This window comes from Sardina pilchardus, chromosome 9 (genome assembly GCF_963854185.1).
Source record: "Sardina pilchardus chromosome 9, fSarPil1.1, whole genome shotgun sequence".
NCBI classification, from domain to species: domain Eukaryota; kingdom Metazoa; phylum Chordata; class Actinopteri; order Clupeiformes; family Clupeidae; genus Sardina; species Sardina pilchardus.
Genome location: NC_085002.1, coordinates 12854495 through 12876685, shown reverse-complemented (window position 1 = coordinate 12876685; position 22191 = coordinate 12854495). Strand labels below are relative to the sequence as shown.

At 45.8% G+C, this 22191-nt stretch overlaps 1 protein-coding gene across 1 annotated transcript in view; it reads left to right on the top strand.

The window, feature by feature from the left end:
* Positions 1 to 3852: 3852 nt before the first annotated feature.
* gli1 (GLI family zinc finger 1) overlaps positions 3853 to 22191 on the top strand; it is a 48437-nt gene continuing 30098 nt past the window's right edge. Inside the window, exon 1 of the mRNA XM_062545845.1 lies at positions 3853 to 4183. The gene's annotated coding sequence lies outside the window, so the exon portion shown is untranslated. The remainder of the gene's footprint in view (positions 4184 to 22191) is intronic.

The following is a 22191-nucleotide window of genomic DNA, read 5'->3' as shown; positions in this document are numbered from 1 at the left end:
ACAATAATCAAACACATTTTATCTTTAAAAGCATTCAAATATCTCAAATGGTAGCCCCATCCTCTCAATATCACTGAATCCCATTACCTACATCTGATTGGTTGTGTTTAATGACATTTGCCAACTACTGTACCTTCCCCCAATTAAATCAAATGAAAAGTATACCCATTTCATCTCAAGTCAATTATGTCTCATCTTCTAGTAACTACAATTTATTGCATGTACATGCAATACTGTTACTGTCTGATAGCTTTTAAAAATATATCATCATAAAGTTATGTTGTAATAATGTTTTAAGTATGAAAAATCTATTTCTAGCCTTACAATTTCTTAAGTGATACTTCAGAACTGTAATACTATATTGAAATATGTAACACTATTTTTGACATACATCTATCAAGAATGGAATGCTCAATAGATGTAGGTTAACTCTAAAATGAAAGTAATCTGTCAGTTATAAGAAATATGATAGCATTAAAATTCGAAATAAATATTAATTATGTCATAATTTAAATGCAAATACAGTTGCATAATAATTACATTATTACTAGAGGAAAAACATTATGACTTGTTATGAAGTTGAATGCTACAGTCTTCCAAGCTACCATTTAGTTCCATTAGCCTTACCTCTGGCCAGCATGTGGGGTCAGTTCAGTGAGTGAGTCTCTCTGCCTGGACAGCCGTCCCTTCCCTTTCTTCCTCTCCCTTCTCTCCTGGCTGCAGAAAGGGTGGAACAGCACAGCGGCCCAGCAGCACCTTTATATGCAGCAGCCCAGGGATCCTATCAGTAGCAGTCAGGGACCCCAAGCCAATGAGAGCCAAACATGTGCAAAGGACCATCTGCAACGGAAAAATAAATCCTGTAAAGATTTTGTGGATTTCAGAGACCAAGATAATGTTGTCCAGCTGCCTTCTGTCTTGGTAACAGATGCACTCTCACTTAACTGAGAGTTGATCTAGCTGTGGCCTAGAGTGAACCAGGCCCACACAGGTCCATGCAGAGTGCAGGTTATAGTTACTATGGTTATGGTTTATGGGATTTGTTTTTTGTAAATAATAACAAAAACAGTCATTACATTTAACAGTGTACAAATTGAAAAGTTGGTCAGACTACATTAGGGAGAATAGCAATAATAAACTATGTAAATTCAAGATAATGAAAACAAACAATGGAAATAAAGGAGAATAGCAAATAAACAATAATGCCTTTTTTAAAAACACAAAACTACTTTTTGTGCAGGAAGATGTATTATAGCTTTGTTATTATGCAAGAGCATATTCTACATTTTCACTAAGCTAGGATGTACAAAAAAAACTTGTGAATGAGTGTCCAAGTGCCTGATCTCTTTCATCACGTGTCAGAGATTGGATTTTTGCCAAGCAGCTTCAAATTCCACAACGATTCTGTTTATATATGCTGCAAATGATTGATGTATAGCATATTAAACCAAGTACTGTGGTATATTGAGCCCTCCACTTTTATTAAAAATGAGGGAAGAGCTTCTGTTGAGAGAGCTAGAAACTAATCATTACACAAGCCTGAAGCAGGAAAGTGATGGGCAGAGATTCCTTTTCTCCCTCTCGCTTTCCATGAATGGACACTCGTGCCTCTACTATGGCTGACTTTTCCTCCTGAGCGTAATCCCTTGGCGGTTGTAATCTGTCAATTAGCTTTGGCGGATTTATCTGAATGGACACCTGCAACTTTTATTTTGGTCCTGCTAACCCCACATCTCAAACATTGATGGAGGCTAACAGACAGATGGGCTAACGTGTTTCCCGCCCAGCCAGAATTTGTCCTACAGAGAGTGCACACAGGTGTATCCAAATCCTTCCTGTCACTCACAATTTGTCTGCAGAGGGGTGACATTTGATTATCTAATTCTATGAAAGACTGATTGTGTCCTTGTGTTGTGTTTTCTTGTTTTTATTTATTTTCCATTTGCAAAATAAAGTTGTGAGTTGTGAGGCCTGAACAGCATTGTATGCACATGTGAATGCATGCTTGGTGTTAATTAGCACAACTGCACAAGTTTGCCTGCACACTATACTCATACCTGTGCCTGAATATGCATGCATGTCAATGTGTGCATTGGTGAATGTTCATGACTGCAAAATCTAAACTGCGACCCTGAAAATGTACTGCACTTAACAGTGGCAATGCACCGTTTGCATGTGACACAACAGAGTGCGTATATGTGTGTGTATCAGAGTGTCTATGCATGCCTGCACACCCAACAAAATACACACTGATGTACTGTGAAGCTGTCACTGAACATGTTGCTATGGCAACCCCAGGCTTTTCCATTCAGAAGATACCTCGCAAGTTTACATGAATGGCACACTGTCGCGTGTAAGTCCACCACTCGGAATCTCTGTGGCAGGCATATGGCTCCCGCATCTGCGTGACTGTAAGTACTGAGAAGGCTCTGCTTCATTACTGGGCCCAGAAACCATTCACAATCTGGTTTAATCACCAGCCCGTATGTTCTCAATGGACTCCTGCTTGAGACAGGTCACCAACTGCTAAGCTCAGCCTCAGGAATCAGTAGCCTAATGCAAATGTAAGGATGGTCCTTCAGCCACATTTATTCTACTGGTAGGCTATGCTGTCAGTAATTGGGGTTAATTAGCAAAATCATAATATGCATACAAATTATCTATTCAATTTATCTATCTATATTTGATATGTAGCCCTGATTTATCTGTTGTCTTACCAGCTCTCTTCACTGTGAAATTCAATGCAATGCATAATTGCATATTAAACAATATTTTCTAAGTCTAAGTCTGTTTTATTGTCACTTTCTGCGATACAGAGAATGAAATGTCATGCTCCTTGTTCTCCCTTCAACATAAGAAAACACAATAATTTATGGTATAAAAAATAAATAAAAACTATGACACAGACTAGACACAATATACATACATATGCATATACACATACATATATGTACATACATACACAATCCCACACTCACACACAGTAGGAATAATTAACTAAAATACATTAAGACAAGGAATCCAAGACAGATATTAATTCATTACAATGAACATGCAACATGCAAGTGAAACTGCTTCTGCAACTCAATCTCAAAGATTTCTGTTTGACCGACTGCATTAATGTTGATAGTCATTAGTCAAACAGTAATGATTGATAGTCGAAATTATATTATGTTAATCTAAAGAATGCCATGAACAGGATTTGGCGTCATTTGGACTAGAATAAACTGTGTGGTAGTTGGCATTTGGCCATCTTATAAACAGATTTATGTTACTGTGAAGACGTACATTTCAAACCAATGGAACGCTCCTCCGGTGCGCACTCTACTCCGTTCCAGGTTTTGCGGTGAACCGCTAAGTCAAACGGGCTAAGATGGGGACAAGACTGAGCATCCCAAGCCACACAAGTAGTCTGAAAGTAGCAGACGGAAAGTTGAGCTGAAAGCATAAAAGACACGTGACAAACATGAACAAAACTAATTGTTAAGTTGTGATAATTGTGATTTCAATAGGTTATTATTGTTTTATAATCATCGTCATCATTATAAATGATAATAATAATCATAATAATCATGATAGTAATCATAATACAGTATTTTTGTAGTTATCATTATAACCAGGTTTTCAAACTCATTGGCGATGTGAATTTATAGTGAGCGCAAGACTTGATGAGAGGCTGTGACGGCGGAGCAGCCAAGTCCCAGTTCAGATTTTTTTTCAAGAAAAACAAAAAGTTAACTTCCTGTTTCGGGGTGGTCCACGGAGTCTGAGAAAGGGAGAGGGAGGGGGAGAGAGGGGGAGAGGGAAGGAGGGCTCGCATTCTCGCATAGCCTCTGCAACTTAGGGTCTGCGAGACACGGGCACCGAAAATGGATCGCGATTTGCTTCAAGTCACTCTCATCAAGACATAACTTTTGCTAAACTTTTCTGGCGCGACCCGTAAAGTGGATACATGAAGGCTTCATCACGGGAGTAAATGGTGTGATTCCAAGAAGTACCAACCGTCTCCATCTGCATGTGTCTGCTCAGGGAGAGAAAGAGGGGGCTTTATTGGAAATTCTCTAACCCCCAGTGGGACGCTCTCTGCCCTCTTTCTCCAAAAGTTCCTCCAAGGAAAGCCGAGTTTGCTGGGATCAATTTAAGGCCACCTACTGATGCAGACAAGCGCAACTCTGTGTAAGAGGTACTTTAACATTCTGTCAATTCACGCTGAAATGGGATCATTAATATGTGAGAATGTTGTGGATATTAGTAGTTATATTGGCAGCCCTGTCTATGTATACAAAACGCAATGCATTTAAAATGCTGTCTTTTATTAACGGGTGTTGAATGGGGTGATGGTCTCAAAGTAAGTGCATTATGAGTTTGTTGATCAAGTGGAATGTTTGCGCATTGATTAGCAATACAAACATGTCTTTACAACAGCACTGTTTTACTCAGTGTCCATAGTCACTTGAATTGCTTAATATAAACACTCTGAAACCGTAACGTGTGCTGAAGAAAAAGATAAAGCCCTAAGCTACATATTGTTGAGCTCTCGAAGACCACCCGTGAGTGTTGGTAAATACTTGTGTAGTTTGAAGTGTTCTTTTAGAGCATGATGCAAGTCCTCATCACTAAGCACAACTAAGAAATGTTTTGGAGACTTGTCAGGATCATCGCTATATCACAGATGACAGCGTATTTTGATGTTATTGGCAGTTAAAAAGTTGCAATCCACATAGCTGAACGCCCATAATTCCTTTACGAGCCGCAAATTTTACTCCGCGTGTTGACACGCTCCGGTTCTCTGAACTAAACGTTCGGCTAATTCTGCTCATACTGAGATAACGCCGTTTGACATTCCATAATCAAAGTCATGATTTGTTTCTACAAACACCACTGACATAAATGGTAGAGATTATGTTTCTATATTTTTTGTTTGCTATTTTGTCTATGCCATAACCGTGCGAATTATTCACGTATTTCAAGGCTCCCATACGCCAGTGCTGTTTGATTTTCTGCTGTTTCTGTGCAAAACTGATCACAGAAACTCTCCTTGAGTGTGTGGAGGTCATATCATTCCATTGAGGGTCGTAGGGCCGCATCTCCACAGCTGTTTCTTGTAACCTGAAATACTTTAGGTGCCAGTATTTTTTCCAAATGTTCATGGGCTCTGTCGGCCAGGAGACCTACCGCAGTACGATATTATTGTATGGATTAACATTCTGTGTATTTATTTTCATTATATTCATTTAGAAAAAAACACCGTCTGTTGACTTGGGATGAAACATCAAGCCCACGGTCTTTAGTCGTCAGTGTTACCAATACATTTTGTGAAAGTGTATTTAGACGCTACACAGAAATACAAGTAGGTTGAGACTCCTACTGCATGACCAGAATATTATCGGCGTGTACCTTAGATGCTATATAATCTTAATTAAACGAAATAATGTTAAACTCTGAGTGTTAACCGCACAACCATGTACAGGCCAAATTATCTCATATACCGAGTGCCGTGAAAATACGAGAAATGAGGTAGGCTAGGCTATGAAACCCCGTTGGTGACTAATCCTTTTAGGAGAAAACGCTGAAAATATAGACTAAATAGCATGGCGCTTATAAGAAAGGATCTTGCATTCAGTCAAAACTTTATTAGCTGTTAAGTAAGGCTTGTTATATAGTCATAAAGGGGGCAATAACTTTGTACAGTATGAGAAACTGAGAAAAGAAACATGCAGAGAGAGGGAGAGAGAGAGAGAGGGAAAAGGACAGGATGAATAGGCTTGTCAAAAAGAGGGAGTGGGAAGGCTTTGTTAGTGTGAGAGGGAGAGGACTTGATGTAAAACCTTATGTAATCTTGACTAATCTGTGTAATTGCCCTATAAAGATCTGCTTCATCTCATAATGTGGTTAAATCATGAATATGGTAAGATGCAATGTATCCATAAATCTGATCTTCATGTAACAAACCAAAATGCACTCTCCCTGCATGGCACTGGTCTTAAATGACCACATAATTGAGACAAGTGGAAAGAATTGTGAAAATGAGAAAATCCTGGAATTGGTGGAAAGTACTAATGAGGATAGGATAGCTGTTGATATCATTTTTTCTGTAACTGGGCAACTAATTGGACAAAGCATGAGTGACCATGTTTTTATTTTTCTGTGAGGGTTATTGATCATAACAAGCTTCCTCAGTAAGACCTCAGACAGGCAGCTATGGGCATGGTGTCAGTGAAATGATCATACATCCTTTACATCCATTTTGACAGATGACATGAACACTTGATCATTCCTCTTGTATATGTTTGACCCTCTAGCTGTGTAGTGTTAATCGGTGGCTCTTCTGAACATCGGTCTGTGTTCAGAAGGGGACCCTCAGGCCACAAAGGGCCCAGACAAGCAGCAGTGGCCAGTCAGTTAGCCGGCTGACTGACCGGCCCCGCTCAAGGTTGAACCGGAGAGAGCGCACTTGCCCTTTGGGACGCGTGAAAGGCCCAGTAGGGGTGCTTCCTCTTCCCTCCTGGCCTTTATCTGTGCGTGATGGCCCTGTGTTAAAGCCAAAAGGTGCCCCATTAGGAGAAGTCCTGAGCAAATAAACCATACAGGAAGGCATGGGCCCTCACAGATGCCAGGCCAGAGCCTTCTCTTTATACTGTAAGGGGGAACTTGCATTGTGCTTTGGCACAAAAGTGTTAATCAGGACAGGTTTTCTTTTGGCCTTTTATTTGCACCCCTACACTAGTCGGGGAGGGAAAGTTGAATGGGTCGCCAACTTAATGTGCAGATCCACGGTTCACAGATGTATGTTAAGAGTATAACTCATGCCGTGTAAAGGCAGAAAAAGAAACATCATCTATTCCATGTCATCACAGACTCATTGCTTTGTGAGATATCTCCCAATTGGTCTCCTCTCTGGATCCTCTCTGGGCTGCGGTCGAATAGTGTTCTATGGTTGGTAGTAGACATAAACTACTGCAAAAGAATGGTTGGAAAATCGGTGTAGAAATGATTCATAGTGTGTGCTACTAATGGATGCTTACTTGGATGAGCCCAGAGATAATCAGGGAGAGACAGAGGGAGAGTGATGGTACTAGTGAGGGAACAGACGTTGGCAAGAAGGCAACAACATGGGGCTCTGGTGTTTTTCCTCCTGATTCCCTTTTTGGGCTGCGCAGCAAGGGACACCCGTCACGTGACACAGGAGTCCCATCCTCCTCCTCCTCCTCCTCCTCCTCCTCCTCCTCCTCCTCCTGCTCCTGTCCCCCTTCAACCCCCCCACCTCCTCCGATCTGAGACCACCCTCACTGGGATCAGAGGGCCTCAATCAGGCCCTTTCACACCCCGTGAACCTGAAACAATCAGGGTTTAATAGCAGCTGTCTATCCATGGCCGGGGCTCTGAACACTGCGTCAGAGGGAGGGGTTAGCAAGGACGGGGACCATCCAGGGGACACACACACTCTCTCACACACACACACACACACACACACACATACATACACAATGCTCCTGCAGCCCCACTCTATAACCCCACAAGCCTTTTCTCTCGGCATCTATTTTGTCTTCTTTGCAATGCACTGAGGAGGATAAGGAGGAAAGGCACAGAGAAAGGATGTTTTATCCCACCCTATCTTTCTTCTCTTTTAGCCGCCTGTGTTTTGGAGCCGTTGCTCCAAGCCTATCTTACCTCCTGCTATGAATATTTTTCTCAGAACCCCTTGTTTTTCCTTTTTGTGTTTTTGCTGCATATTTCTTCCCTCTGTTGGTCAGCCTGAATTATTTTCTCTACCAAACCATTCACATCTTTGTTGTGCATAATCTACAAACTCAGTGGTATCATTTTGCCATCATCATAGCCAAAAAGTTACATTTCATTTTTAAATTAGGACTCATATAATGGTAGATAACTGTGACCTAAAATGTCACATCAAATGTCTTCTGTCTCTCATTTTGACACATTCACCATTCCAAGCTCTGAGAAATGCCAGTAGTCTCCATTCAGGCACTAAGTTTACTTTATCTCTATTCACTGTCTCCTCTTGGATTGGGGGTCACTCCCAGTCAGGGCATTCAGATTGTGTCTAGTCAGTAATCAAGCAGGCTCAACACTATTGTAATGGAGTAGGGACTGGGCTTTTGCTAAGTAGCTGGTTTGACACCAAAGGGCAAAGGCCTTAAATGTCTGGTAATGTTGAGAGTCATTAGTCTAAAGTCACACATAATGGCAAAATGCATGCTCCTGAATGGGAACTGGGAAAGAAAAGAAAATCGACAAACAGAGGTGGCTAATACTGCTCAAGTAACAATGCTGTTTGTGACTTGTCTGTGAAAATATTACCCTGACATTACCTTGCTATCTTGACTTTACCATCTACCTACATTACCATCTATGTACTATTTACCATGGGCCCTGTCATTGATTCCTGAAGACGATGAGGCTCATCGTGTTCTTAAACCTGTGCTTATCTGTTGTGTAAGACCTCGGGAGTGAAAGCTGTGTAGTGAAGAGAGACATCAAAATGTGTTTGCATGGATCTGCCTTTCTGTGTCTATGTTTTTTGAATGTGCGAATGTGCGCTGAACTTACACATGTGTGGCATGCACATATGTGTGTGTGTGTGTGTGTGTGTGTGTGTGTGTGTGTGTGTGTAAGAGCCACATGTGTGAAGAATGTGTCTGTGGTTGGTCGGATCCGCGGGAGCCGAGAGAGCTAACAGTAACAGGCGGAGTGGATCTCACTCCCCTTACTGGCATTAGGGGAGAGGAGGGGGCAGCACCTCTCTCTCTCTCCCTCTCCTCGTCACCTCCTCCTCCTCCTCCTCCTCCTCCTCTTCCTCTCCTGATCCACTGGTGCCTTTGAATGAGGGTGGCTGAGTCTTGCGTCTCATGTGGTAGATATTAGCAATAAAACCATTGCTAATGAGAAGCAGGTGAAGGCGAAATGGGAATCTTATGCCAGAGTGATCTTTGCTTATTCCCCATGTTGTGTTAGCTCGGCTCATCACAATAGGCGTATAGGGGTCCAGGCTGATGCAGTCGCTACTCAGCACTCAGGCAAGGGCCGGGGGCAGGGAGGGTGGGGGGTCCGCTGATGAGACAAAGAGCTCTGAGAAACACTATCTGCTTGGCCCTCCAGGTTGTTGCGCCCGTCAAATCGTTGCTTGGATTTGGTTTCGAAACAGTTCGCTAATCACATTAAATGCCTGGTCACCATAATGAGGTGCCATTCATTCTGTGTGTGTTGTGGGGCTTACTGTCAACCATAAGGGGTTGCCTCGAAACTTTTTGACTCATTTCATCCCAGTTTATGGAAGATTTTTAAGCATTTATCAAATGATATTTAAGATTACATTTACATTTTTGCTGACACAGGTCAGAGTATTCCCCAATGTAACCCGAGTCTAAGAAAAAAAGGGGGGTGGGTGGGGGCACTGCTGTGCATACCTAAAGCACATAATGATATTTGATAAGAGTTTTCACGGACATAAATCTGTGTGCACAAACTCTTTTAAAGGAGTTTAAAGTACTCCTCTGAGAAAGCTTGTGACAAAAGAAGTGCTTCCTGGATGTGTGTCTTGGTGTCATCGTCATTGACAAGATGTATCTCTCCCCGAGAGCGGCGCACCGGCCCTGCTAAGCCTAAGGGTACATTGAGTAAAGATGTTTATGTTTGCTTTTACACTTGTCTCAAAGAGTTAAACTGCCATTGAAACGCTGAATGGGTCAGCCGGAGTTGGCACAAAGGCACCTACCGCATGGTCCTGCCTGAAGCAAGACATGAGACCTACACAGTACACACACATACAGCAGCAGCACACATACCAAGGGCTCCCACTGAACGACAGCCCTCAGGGGTCAGTGGGGAAAAAGTGTGTATGTGTAGGCCTGTGTGTGTGTGTGTGTGTGTGTGTGTGTGTGCGTGCTACAGTTTGTGTGTGTGTCAGAGAGAGAGATAGAGAGAGAGAGAGAGAGAGAGAGAGAGAGAAAGAAATGGGGAGAGGGAGGGAGGGAGGAAGGAGGAGGAGAAAGCGAGTGCTGCTCTCCAAAAATGTTGTTGATGTCATTGGTGTCCTCCTCCTCGAAGACTGAAAGCAGAGAGGAGGCCATGTTTATTATTCGCCTGTGTTGCCATGGCGACTCGGTGCTAGTGTGCCGTCATCAGTGTAATTAGAAACCTTTGATGTCGCGTCGCTTTTCTCTCTGTAAACTTGACGTGACGACGACAGGATCCATGATTTTCTTTGTGGCTGTCGCATAATATTCGCTGCATCTGGTCTCCAGCAATCTGTCACAGAAATCAAGTGAGAGGAGACTGTTTTGTGTCACTCGTGAATTTGTCTCTGCAGAAATTGCTGTATGTTTTGGAAAGTTCATAGGTGTTCGCATTGCGTGTGGTGAATGTGATGGTGCGCATCTGAATCAAAATGTGCCATCTCACTGGAGATAAAGATCCAGCAGTTGGCAGCTGGTCTCTCCCACACCCCCGCAGGCCCTCAACAGCCATCTTATCTCTCCCCTGCCCTCCCCCTCTGTTATTTTATTGATTTGTTTGTTTATTTGTTTATTCATTCATGTTCGAGAGTTGTACAGTATAACGTGTAAGCTAGTCGATCAACTTCCCTGACTTCCCCAGTTACTCCAACTGTAATGCGTGTTGTAGTAGGTGGTCCACTTGGTCTTAACCTGCTGTATACAGGATGACCATTTGACACATTCCAGACATTCTAAATATAATGTGACACAGACAGGAAAGAGAACATTAATCATTCAAAGCCGAGTAGAGGACTTTTAAAATGAAGAAGCCGAATCAACTTTTGTATTTAATAGAGGACCATAAAATGTGCTAGCACCACTTGTTTGTTTTTCACATATGTAAACAGCTCATATATTTATTTTTTGTTTTATTTCGTGACATTGTAGAAGTCTCATGTCGAAAGCATGCAGTATGTACTCTTTTTTAAGGATTGGCAGTACATCCATAGGGACATTAATCTACTCGGGGTCAAAGGTGACAGCTGTCATGGGAGAGCTTGGTGCGCATGAGGCAGCATGATACTTGTAATGTGTCCGACTTCAAGGGGTGTTGAAGAGTCACTGCCATAAGTTTGTCAAGGATTTTTTTTTTTACGCTGTGTACAGAACATTTTATTCATTGATCTGAGGTCCCTGTAGATGTTTTTCAGGGTTGATATTATAAAAAATATATTTTCATGAAAAAAATGGAATAGAAAAATGCTGGACTGAATTGATCTAAAAAAGACTCTGAACATGTTTTTTTTTGTGAATTTTAATCTGAAAATTTGCTGTGCAATTCACAGTTGTGTGTAGTGTGTGTGCTTATTTGTCCTGGGTGAAGTGGAATCACTAAATACACACAAAGGCAGTTTTGTCTTTCAGAGTGAGGGTATCAAGTGTTTCCTCTTGATCATGAATGAAGCACTTCTTCAGTGTTAATCAGAGTGCACAGAAAGACTAGAATAAAAGGAATAAACAAAATAACTAAACTTCTGATTTGGGTTAAACACTTTGGCTCAGTGTCTGTGGCTCCTACTCGTATATGTTCATTTGAAGATGGCTCTATGGAGTTAGCTCTGAATGGTTTTAGTCCAGCCAAGAAAAGCAAAACAGCAAGAGTGTGGAGTGCTGTCCCGCTCATCTGCCACCCACTCACCCACCCACACACACACACACACACACACACACACACACACACACGCACACACATGCTCATGCACGCGCATACACAAACACAGAAACACAAACACAAACATAAATACAAACAGACACACACACACACACACACACACACACACACACGCATACGCACACACATGGGACCTCTCTATACATGCCTGCATATTTGAAAGTTTCCATTTCATTTGGTGTTTGCCAGCTCATATGGCAGCACAAACAATGTGCAACCCCCTCTATGTGACACACACACACACACACACACACACACACACACAACACACACTACACACACACACACACACACACACACAACACACACACACACTACACACACGTACGTTCTGTTCCTGTTCATTCACTGCGATTTAGAGACCAACCCAATTAAGTTTCTACAAAAATAATATTGTTGGCAGGCACTGAGAAAGAGTTTTGTTTCATCACCATTGGGAATTTTTGGAGAGGAAGGAGGACGCGGTGCGAGCGCTGAAAGAGTACGGGAGAAAGAGTGACAGCGAAAAGAAGAGGAAAGAAATGTGAAAAATGAAAAAGACCTAAAAAGCAAAGAGCAGCAAGCACAGAAAGGATCGAGGGAGGGAGTGAGAGGGAGAGACAGAGGGAAAGTGAAGAGGACAGAAGGGGAGAGAGACATGGAGAAGGAGAGCCGGAGAGGGAGAGATGCAGATTGTTTTAAATCCGCAGTGAGTCAAGCCCTCAGATTTATGTCCATTGGCGGCTTCTTGGGTGGGCTGGGGGAGCTATGGCGCTGCAGCAGCAGAGGGGAGAACAGCTCCAGACGGCACAGCCAGACTGAGGCTGCACTCTCTCCCTCTCTCTCCCTCTCCCTCTCTCTCCCTCTCTCTCTCTTCCACTCCCTCCCTCCCTCTCTCTATCCTGCTGGAACACATTTCCCTACTGGCAACCGGCCTCTCTCTCTCTCTCTCTCTCTCTCTCTCTTTCTCTCTCTCTTTCTCTGTCTTTCTCCCTCCCTTGTTTCTTACCTCTGTCTTTTGCTCTTTCAAACTTTCCTTCTCTTTCATCATTGTTTTTTTACTTACTAATTCTAGTTTCATGTCTTTTTAACAGTTTATTTTTTTGTGTTTTTTTTACTACATAATTGTGGATGAGGTTGAGAACGATGGAGGCGTAGAAAAGCTTTTGCGTTGGGTGTGCATATGTTTGCTCTTTCTGCTTCTAATGGAGTCTTCTCTGCCCAGTAAGTAAGGCACAGCTTGGCAAAATAAACAAAAAGAGCACAGCAAAAAGAGATTTTCCTTTAGTCTTTAGAAAGTCTTTATTGTGCCAGATTGTAATATTGCTCAACCAGGCGAGTGGGTGGGATGGAGAGAGAGAGAGAGAGAGAGAGAGAAGATATGTGAGTTTCCAGCCAGAACCTTGGAGATCTGATAAGGTAATTCTCCTCCGTGGAGCTTTCGTGCCAGTGTGCTGTGTTTGTTTTGCCCAGCTTGAGAAAAATCAGAGCCCTCATCTCTCGTCCGCGTTGATTCCGCCTCTATTCAGGAATCGAGGATGTTCACTTGTTGACAGCAACGTACGGTCCATCATAGTGGCTGCTGGCAGCGATATATCAGCATGACTGACAGTTTTATGAATCGAGCCTTTTCTCTTTCATACTGAGGGAGTAGGATAACATGAACGCATTTGTAATATACAGTATGGCACAATCTATTGTTCCTTGTGACTGCAAAACTGGTTTGAACCCATTAACAGTCTTATATAATTGCCCATTGTGGTCATATTTAATATGGTTGTACAGCATCATACATTCCCATTCCCATAAAACTGTATTAACGGATGCGTTAGGAGTGTGATGAGCACAGAGGATTTGGAGATTTGTCAGAAAAAGGTCAACGAGGGGAAAATAGTAGGAAGAGATCTAGTCTCTCTCTCTTTAACACACAGAGACACACACACACACACACACACACACACACACAAGCTGATGCCCCCAAGAAATGCTGAAACGATTCTTAATGAGCATCGCTGGCTGAAAGAGCCCAACTCTGTGTGTCTGCTTCGGAAAAACGGCTTCCTGCCTCTCAGCCAGCAGAGTGGTGGCCTGTAGGGTTACGGGGGCGGTGGGCGGTGGGGGTCTGTGGGGTGTTGGTGGGATCTCCCAGCGCTCTGCAGCCTAATCTGCTCTGAGGGTTTTATGGTAATAGTCAGTCTTGTAAGCTATTAAAGTCATTATTATTTACTGGAGAGAGCGTGTGGGCGACAGGGCCAGCGCAGAGCGCTTGGTTTTGGGAATGACCCCACTGTATGCTCATAGCTCACCCAGCTGAACTCGCTCTCCTCCTCTCTACTCCGAGCCTGGCGTCACGCTCGGTCCCACATCTGGTTCTCGTTGCCGAGCCCCTCCTCAATTGCATAATTGGACTCATTAATTACACGCAAAGGGTCCCCTGCTCGGCGGAGGACCCCATCAATAGGGCCACTCTCTACGGTACTGTAAATGCATGGTTGTTTCTGCCGTGACCTCCACGTAGGAAGGGGGGTCAAGATTCAGTTGGGTTGTGTTTTTTTTTGTTTTGTTTTGTTTTTCCAGGGTGGAGGTTTTTTGTTATGCAGCTCGGTTCTCTGTGTGCGGCGCTGTCTCTGTTGTGTTCTATGGCCCAGACCCGCGAGGATCCGCGAGGAGGGTTCCGGTGACGGCGCGTCGTATAAGTCGGCGGGCCACATCTGGTCGGGCGTCTCTGAGGGATGCCTCCCTCCCGCGGTTCTTCCTGTCGTAGTGACGACTGTCCATTCCTGCCTGTCAGTCACTATATTTGGGTGGGCGAGGAATGCGGGGGCCGCGTGCTGTGGTAACGGAGCCCCTCCTCGGGGGAGCGATGGCGGGGCGGGCCACGGCGGGGTTGGGGGGGGGGGGCGGGGGGTTTGGGGGCGTGAGGTGTCGGGGTGGGGTGGGGTAAAATAAAAAGAGAAAGCTGACTTTAAATAAGCGCAGGCCTCATGGTCTATGTTTGGAGGACAATCCCCCCCCACCCCCTCCTCTCCCCTCCCCTCCCCTCTGCTCCGCTCCGCTCCACTCATGACCACACACACGCACACACACGCACGACCAGAGCCCTGTGGTGATGTGAGCTCCCTGTTTCACACCTAGCTATTTTGACTGGCCCGGGAGCAGTGTTATAGCTCGCGCGTGTGCAGATGGCTTCACGCCGGTGGGGGGGTGGGGTGGGGGGCAAGCGGCAGAAGACATTAGGGTGGAAGGAGCTACTGTGCATCCAGCCAGACTGGAAATGGGCCTTTTTTTCCTGCTGAGAGAAATTATCATTATCGAGACCGTCTACAGAATTAGTCAACACTCCAGAGTAACTTTGCTCGCATTTTTATCATGAGGCGCCATTTAATACATATAACCATGCAAAGGGAATATTGTTGTGCTTCCTTTGTGCCTCAAGTAATGTCTGTTTTAGTTTTGGAATTTGTAGAACCATACTGTGGTTTGGGGTACGCACACTGTGAGTGTCCATATGTGTGAGTATGGTTTGGCTGCATACACTAAAGGGTATCCATATGAGCTTCAAAAGGACTTCAGTACACATGTTTCATTACAACAGCAGCTAGAGCAACTTTGTTGTTTTGTCGGAGGAAATGCTTCGTTCCAGGGTTATTTAAACTATGCCAGTTTTCTGTTCGGAGTAATTACGATTACTGATTATCTCAGGGTGATAATTATCTGGGATTATAGGGGAGATAGATTGCAGAGAACGGCTGCCAGCCCTGCGGTAATTTCTCACAGGTCACTTAACAGACCCACCTGGTCCACTTACACCCTCGCTGGCCGTGGGTTTGACCGGCCAGATGACCCAGCGCTCCACTCAGCTAGTGGCAAATGTTCGAATGACAATGTCCCAGGGCAGCTGTTGTTGTTTCAGCTCCTGGGTCGTCATCCCCTTCTCCTCCTCCTGCTGATACGCTGCCCGGCCCTCCACTTCCCACCCCACAGCCCCCCACCCCAATTGCCCTACCTCTGCCAGGGGACAAGCCCTGGGAGCGAGGTGCACCTGCCCTTTGGGGCTGTTGGGGGGGGGGGGGGGGGGGGGCGTGAGAGAGGGAGAGAGCGAATGAGGGAGTAGGGGGTTTGGTAACTGGTAGGGAAGAGCACCGCTCAGCTTTAGTGGTCCTCAGAAGAGAGAAGAGTGACATACAGAAAGAAAGAAAGTGAAAGTGTGAGTGTGTGTGTGTGCACGCCTCTACTCTTTGAGACAGACACATACACTCGTAGTGGGGATTGGAGGCTCCTGCTGCTCACAGCGGAAGGGACGGTCAAACTGGACGCCACAACTCCATCATCTCACAGGCGAGTTCCATTCTCTCTTTCTCTTCCCTTTGGATGATCTCACCCACTGTGTGTGCATCACCCTCCTTCGGACTTGGTCGAGGTTAGATATTAGGGACACAATCAGATGATCAATCACATGAGAGGATTAGAGAGAGTGCTTTGAAGAAGAGTGTTTGGATTAGCCGAGTTACCCACTCACTGCAGGGAAGAGAGGGACTCTCTTGCCTCCCTTGTTTACTAGGAGTGTGAGAGTCTTTGTGTCTCTTTGGGAGGTTGGGGGGGTATTCTCCTCCTCTCCTCTGTGTGTTGCGGCCCGCTGATTCCCTTCACACCTGGTCAAACACTGAGTGGGGCTCCAGGTATCGTCCCCCAGGTACCCGCCGGGCCCGTATTGACATTTCCCTTGTTGCAGCTCAGGTGCGGGCAGCGAGGCAGTGCGGGAATCTGCCGAGCCTGTTAGCAATTTCCTTTAGCCCCGATCAACGATGGAGTAGTAGATTTCCCTGTGTGTGTGTGTGTGTGAGTGAAAGAATGTTTCACATCTGCTAGACCAGATCCCTGAGATGTATACACACGCTATGTGTATGTTTGTTATCTACAGGTTGACTGTTGATGAGCTTGATTGCTGACATATGGGGTAATATGAGATAAAAACGAAAACAATACCTTGATTTCTAAATCGATTGTTACTGTAGAATGTACTGTTTTTTTGGGATTCCGTTCAGCCAGCGGTTTTTGTTAGGCGTTACCAAACATTCTGTGATATAATTTAATTACTATTTACTGTGTGTGTGTTGCCAGTGCATGCCATTGTAATTTGTTCCCAGGAGCAATAAAAAGTCAGCCTGAGTCAGAATCAGCAGCTAAATGTGATGACCGTGCACCGTGTCTCGGGAGGAGTGTACGGCACCTGTACACTACCCCGGGGGGTGAGACCAGAGGAGAGGGGCTTTTCCCAAGATCCTTAATTGTTTTGCCAGCAGGTTGTTTTTCCCAATGGCCTTGTCCGGTGACTGGGACCCAACAGTTGCTCCACTGGCGCACGCTGAAGCACTTTTCTCTCTCGGCTGGTGGTCTCACCTGTCCTGGCGGCCTTGTCCTGTTCTCTCGCTCTCTCTTACCTGACGTCGAGGCTCGCATCTGTCACATGGTGCGCAGAGCTACGCTACGCTGTGGTGCTCGTTAGCCAAGCCGAGTGGCGCTGGGTCTACTGAGGAACATGTGTGTGTGTGTGTGTGTACAGTCTCTCTCTGTTTCTCTCTCTCTCTCTCTCTCTCTCTCTCTCTCTCTCTCTCTCTCTCTCTCTCTCTCTCTTGCTTTCTCTGTCTCTCCCTGTGAAGTTGATGATGGTTATGTTTTATACTGCAGGAAGGGAAATGTGCTTAGCACATGTTTCATATGTGTGTATTTAGATGCCTTTTATATTGAGCAAGTTCATGAATGAAATGAAGGCTGAAGAAAAGAAAGGAAGGAAGGAGGGAAGGAAGGAAGATGGAAAGAAAGAAAGAGAAGAAAGACAAGACAGGGAAAAACAGAAAGGATATGACTGACGCTATAACAGAGAAAAAGACCACATGTTGATCCCGGCCTTGCAGCTTGTTCCACAGGTCAGCGATCCGAAAGCCACTCCTCGCCGGCCGCTCCCTCCGGCTGTGCAGGCGCTCGGGGCCAGAGAGAACATGCACGAGGCGCGGGGTGGACGGGAGGACGGGAGTCCTCTCGCTGGGTCTCCCTGACGGCCTCTCCCTGCCTGCGAGGCCCAGAACGAGTGGGCAGCGCTTGTGTGTACACTGCAATTACTCACGGAGAGAGCAAACAGTGCGGTGAAAACGTTTGACAAAACTCATTGTTTCCGTCTGAAGTAGGGGGGGAGCATTGCTCAGGAGTGTATGCATATACAGGAAGCAAGCATGCTGGTTGGAGTACATGTGCTGATTGTATGTGATTAAGGGGAGGGTTAGCCCAGCAGTCATTGTTAGAGACTAGAAATGAATGAAATAAAACCTTTCACCACGCAATAGCTGACCAAGTGATCTACTCTATCTCAGTTCAGTACAGGCCTATACTTACACATACATTAAGACATAGCCTACTGTACTGTACACACACATATAAAGACAAACATAGGCCATGACAAACCCCGTACAAGAACATACAGAAGCAATTAGACAGTACACACACACACACATGCATACACACACAGACACACATACACACATTCACTCTCTCAGACATACTGCTGTAGGTCTGGCAAAAAGGGTTGTTGGAAAATTGATCGCTATGCTAAACAAGCGTGACAGCACACACAAACACACACACACGCCGCTACACAGCACAGAGGAACAGTGCCCACCGTTGATGCAAGCCTGGAGGAGGACACTTTTCGCTCCGTTGAATAACAGCGCACACATCTTTAACTTTAGAAAAAAAAAAAAAGCTGCTATCAAGCTTGCGCGAACAAAATCATAATTCAGAGCACGGTGTTTCACGTGTAATTCCGTACTCAAAGCCGCTGTTTACAGCCAGCCTGTAAACATAATATGGAAACCCAGTATGAGAAAGGGAGCTCATCAGACTGTCAAAAGAGACCACAGGGCAAATAGACGGCTCTCAACGTGTCTGCACCCTCACACTCCTGCTTCCTGTGTGTCTAGCCCGCAGGTAGATGGTTACCTCTCATAGAGCCAGTTCAATGAGGCAAGTTCCAGCCTGTAGAGAGAGAGAGTGTGTGTGTGTGTGTGTGTGTGCGTGTGTGCGTGTGTGTGTGTGTGTGTGTGTGTGTGTGTGTGTGTATGTGTGTGTGTGTGTGTGTGTGTGTGTGTGTGTGTGTATGTGTGTTTGTGCACGAGTGTGTGGATCTGTGAGTGTGTGTGTGTGTGTGTGTGTCTGTGTGTGCGCGTGTGTGGCTTCACACAGAGGGGAAGCAGAGTTATTTGCAGGGTGGAGAACTCTGTCTTGAACATTAAATTAATTTGCTAGGCCTAAATCAGCAAGCATTTCTGATTCAATAGTCACCGGCTCCGAAAGCAAACATCTCGTTTCTGTGTTTTTGTTGAAATCTCTCATCCCCAGCCAGTAGACATCAGGATATGTACCGAGCTGTATCTGGTTACTGGGGAAATAATCTCAACGGCCAAACAGGAAAGTGGTCTGTCTGTTTGTGAATCATTCTCAGCTCGGAGCAATGCTTAGAGATCTCTTCCAAAATGTGTATTCTGTAGGAGTACACACTGCAAGAGTGGATTCTCTATTCATATTGGTCTGGAGTCAGATTGTCTCTCTGACTTATGGTCTAGAGGTCTGTTGTATTGTATGTGTATGTGCATGTGTGTGTGTTTGTGTGTGTGTGTGTGTGTGTGTGTGTCCATGGGTGCATGTTGACTGTTGACTGTCATCAGTGTGCTGGTGGCCACTGTGTGAGGGCTTGTAGTAATTTGTTCTCACCAGACACCTGCTGTACACACACACACACACACACACACACAACCAGACATAGATTTCCCCTATACTCCTTGCTCAGTCTGAGTCAAGGAAAGCCTGAAGGCGTTGTCTCACTGGTTGACAAGACTACACACACACACACACACACACACACACACACACACACACACACACACTCATTCAGACCCATTAAAACACACTAGCCTGGTCAACGAGCGAGTTGTTTTAACCCCAGCGCTTAAGTGAAGGGGTTTGGTTGGAGGGTTGGTTGAGGATGAGGAGAGGGAGAGAGTGGGTGCTTCGCCACCCACCAATAGAGTCACCACAAGCTCCCCTCCAGAGAGAGAGAGCGGGAGAAGGGGGATAATTCACTGCTTCATCCCTGCGTAAACAGAACCAGGGCAAACGTGTTTTCTCTCTCTCTCTCTCTCTCTTTCTTTCTTTTCTTTCTCCTCCCCAAAAAGTTTTGGAGTGTAGCACCAGGCCCCGAGAGCTCTTCTGCTAACTGACCCGGGGGCTGTGGAGAGCGGCCTGTTACAGGCGCCCACATTGGCTTTTGTGCGCAGGAGGGTCTTTACATAACCCGCATAACCAAGCGCATTGTCTAGCAACCGGCCCGGCCACTGAAGAGGCTTGTAAAGAGGGAGGTCTGCTTGAGGAGAGGGGGCTCGCAGGCCCAGCCGGGACCCAGGCCAAGCAGTTAAAATGCTAATGCCCTCTGGGTTTGGACAGGGGGCTGGGGGATGTGAGAGGGGTTTGTTGGTGTGTGTGTGTGTGTGTGTGTGTGTGTATATGTGTGTGTGTGTGTGTGTGTATGTGTGTGTGTGTGTGTGTGTGTGTATATCTGTGTGTGTGTGTGTGTGTGTGTGTGTGTATCTGTGTGTGTGTGTGTGTGTGACAGCGGGGCACTGGGGGTGGTATGGAGTGGAGTGTTGTTTTGGGGCTTTGGGGAGATGAGGCGGCTTGGCTGGAGCTGCTACCTGCCCCGCTGCACTCCTCCTTCCCGTCCTTCATGTCTGGAGCACAGAGCGCAGCCTCTCTCGCAGCCACCAGAATTCCCCAGAAACTGCCCAGGATGTTGAGGTATATTTTCCCTCCAACGCCCTGAGATCAGTGTTTTTTTTCTCCTGCTTCGACTTGAAAATATTTTCTTACTTTACAGGGGGAAAAAAACGAGTTTGAACGTTTCTGCTACACAGCAGTTACAGACAGAGAGAGGGGGAGAGAGAGAGAGAGTGAGGGAGAGAGAGAAAGAAAAAGAGTGAGGGAGAGAGGCTGCTTTGGGAGGTTTGGGAGGTTTGGATGTCAGCAAAGTGAAATGAAAAAGAGCCTCCAAGTCGTTTCTACATGGCTTGCAATTTCTCCAAATGAAAGCTCTGGTCAAATGGAGCTATTGGCTCAAGCTGGGGAGCTTTTTCTCTCTCCAACGAGTCTCTGCTGACCTCTAAACGTGCCCGCGTACAACTGCATGAAACCGAGCCGTGGAGTTTATTAAGGCCCTGCTCTTGACTAGCCTTCGCACCTCTAACGCCCCTGTCACGACGGCTCTAATGTGTTTCAGTGTGAGAGGAGAGGACAAGGAGGAGAGAGAAGGTCCTTCTCTCTCACACACACACACACACACACACACACACACACACACACACACACACACGGGGACTTTTGTCACACGTCGCGGCGTCATTGTCGGCCAGGCGCTCGGTCTCACCCCGCCATGCTAATGATCCATTTAGCATTGACTGTGGATCCCCGCGGAGCCGGAGGAAGTCTTTATCACGGCCCTGAGATGTTGCTATTGTCTCCCAATAAACAAAGACAAGGTGTCCCAGCCAGCCAACACCCCCCCTCCCCAACATTATCAGGTGGCTGTGATCAGCCATGGCCATAATGCTCTGGGCAGTGTGTGTGAATGTGTAAGAGAGAGAGGAGAAAGGGGGAATAGAGAGAGAGAGAGAGAGAGCAAGGGTGGGTGGGTGAGAGAGCGAGAGAGAGAAAAAGAGGAGGAGTGGAGGAAAGACGGATGGATGGATGGATGGATAGAGCCTTTTGAAAGAGGGACGTGTGAAATGGGAGCATCGGTATTAAGCGCCTCTGCCCAGTCGGGGGCCCATTGTGTGAGCGCCTAAGCCCTCCTGCCGGCCTCCATGATCTCCCTCCATTAACATGAATGGCGGCTCAGCCCAGGGCTCCCGCCTCGGCCCAAAGGCCTCGCTAATTGATAATCAGTCCCAACCTGCCTCCTCTCCACCTCCCGCCTCTGGCAATGGACAAGACTGGCTGCAAGCCACATACACCAGTCCTCCTGTGTGTGTGTGTGTGTGTGTGTGTGTGTGTGTGTGTGTGTGTGTGTGTGTGTGTGTGTGTGTGTGTGTGTGTGTGTGTGTGTGTGTGTGTGTGTGTGTGTGTGTGTGTGTGTGTGTGTGTGTGTGTGTGTGTGTGCACATTATGTCACCATAAATTCATTGTTTACTTTCAGTGTTGCCAAATGCCAACTTAATATGTCACCTCAGTGGTGGGGGACGTTTTGAGTGGGGGGGGGGAAATCAAAACTTTTTGGGTTGTGGTCCATACTTTTTTTATTATTATTATAAAATGTGTAAGTTGAAGCTGACATGATGTTCGGCCTTTTCCGTGTCACCGGATGCCGTTTCAGGGCAGCCGCGTTGTTTGACAGGGCAAAGATCGTTTCGGACTCGGAGCGCTTGTTCCTTCGCCCGCGAGCGATGGTCAAGTCAGGTCGGCCGCGCTCACGTCACAGCTCAC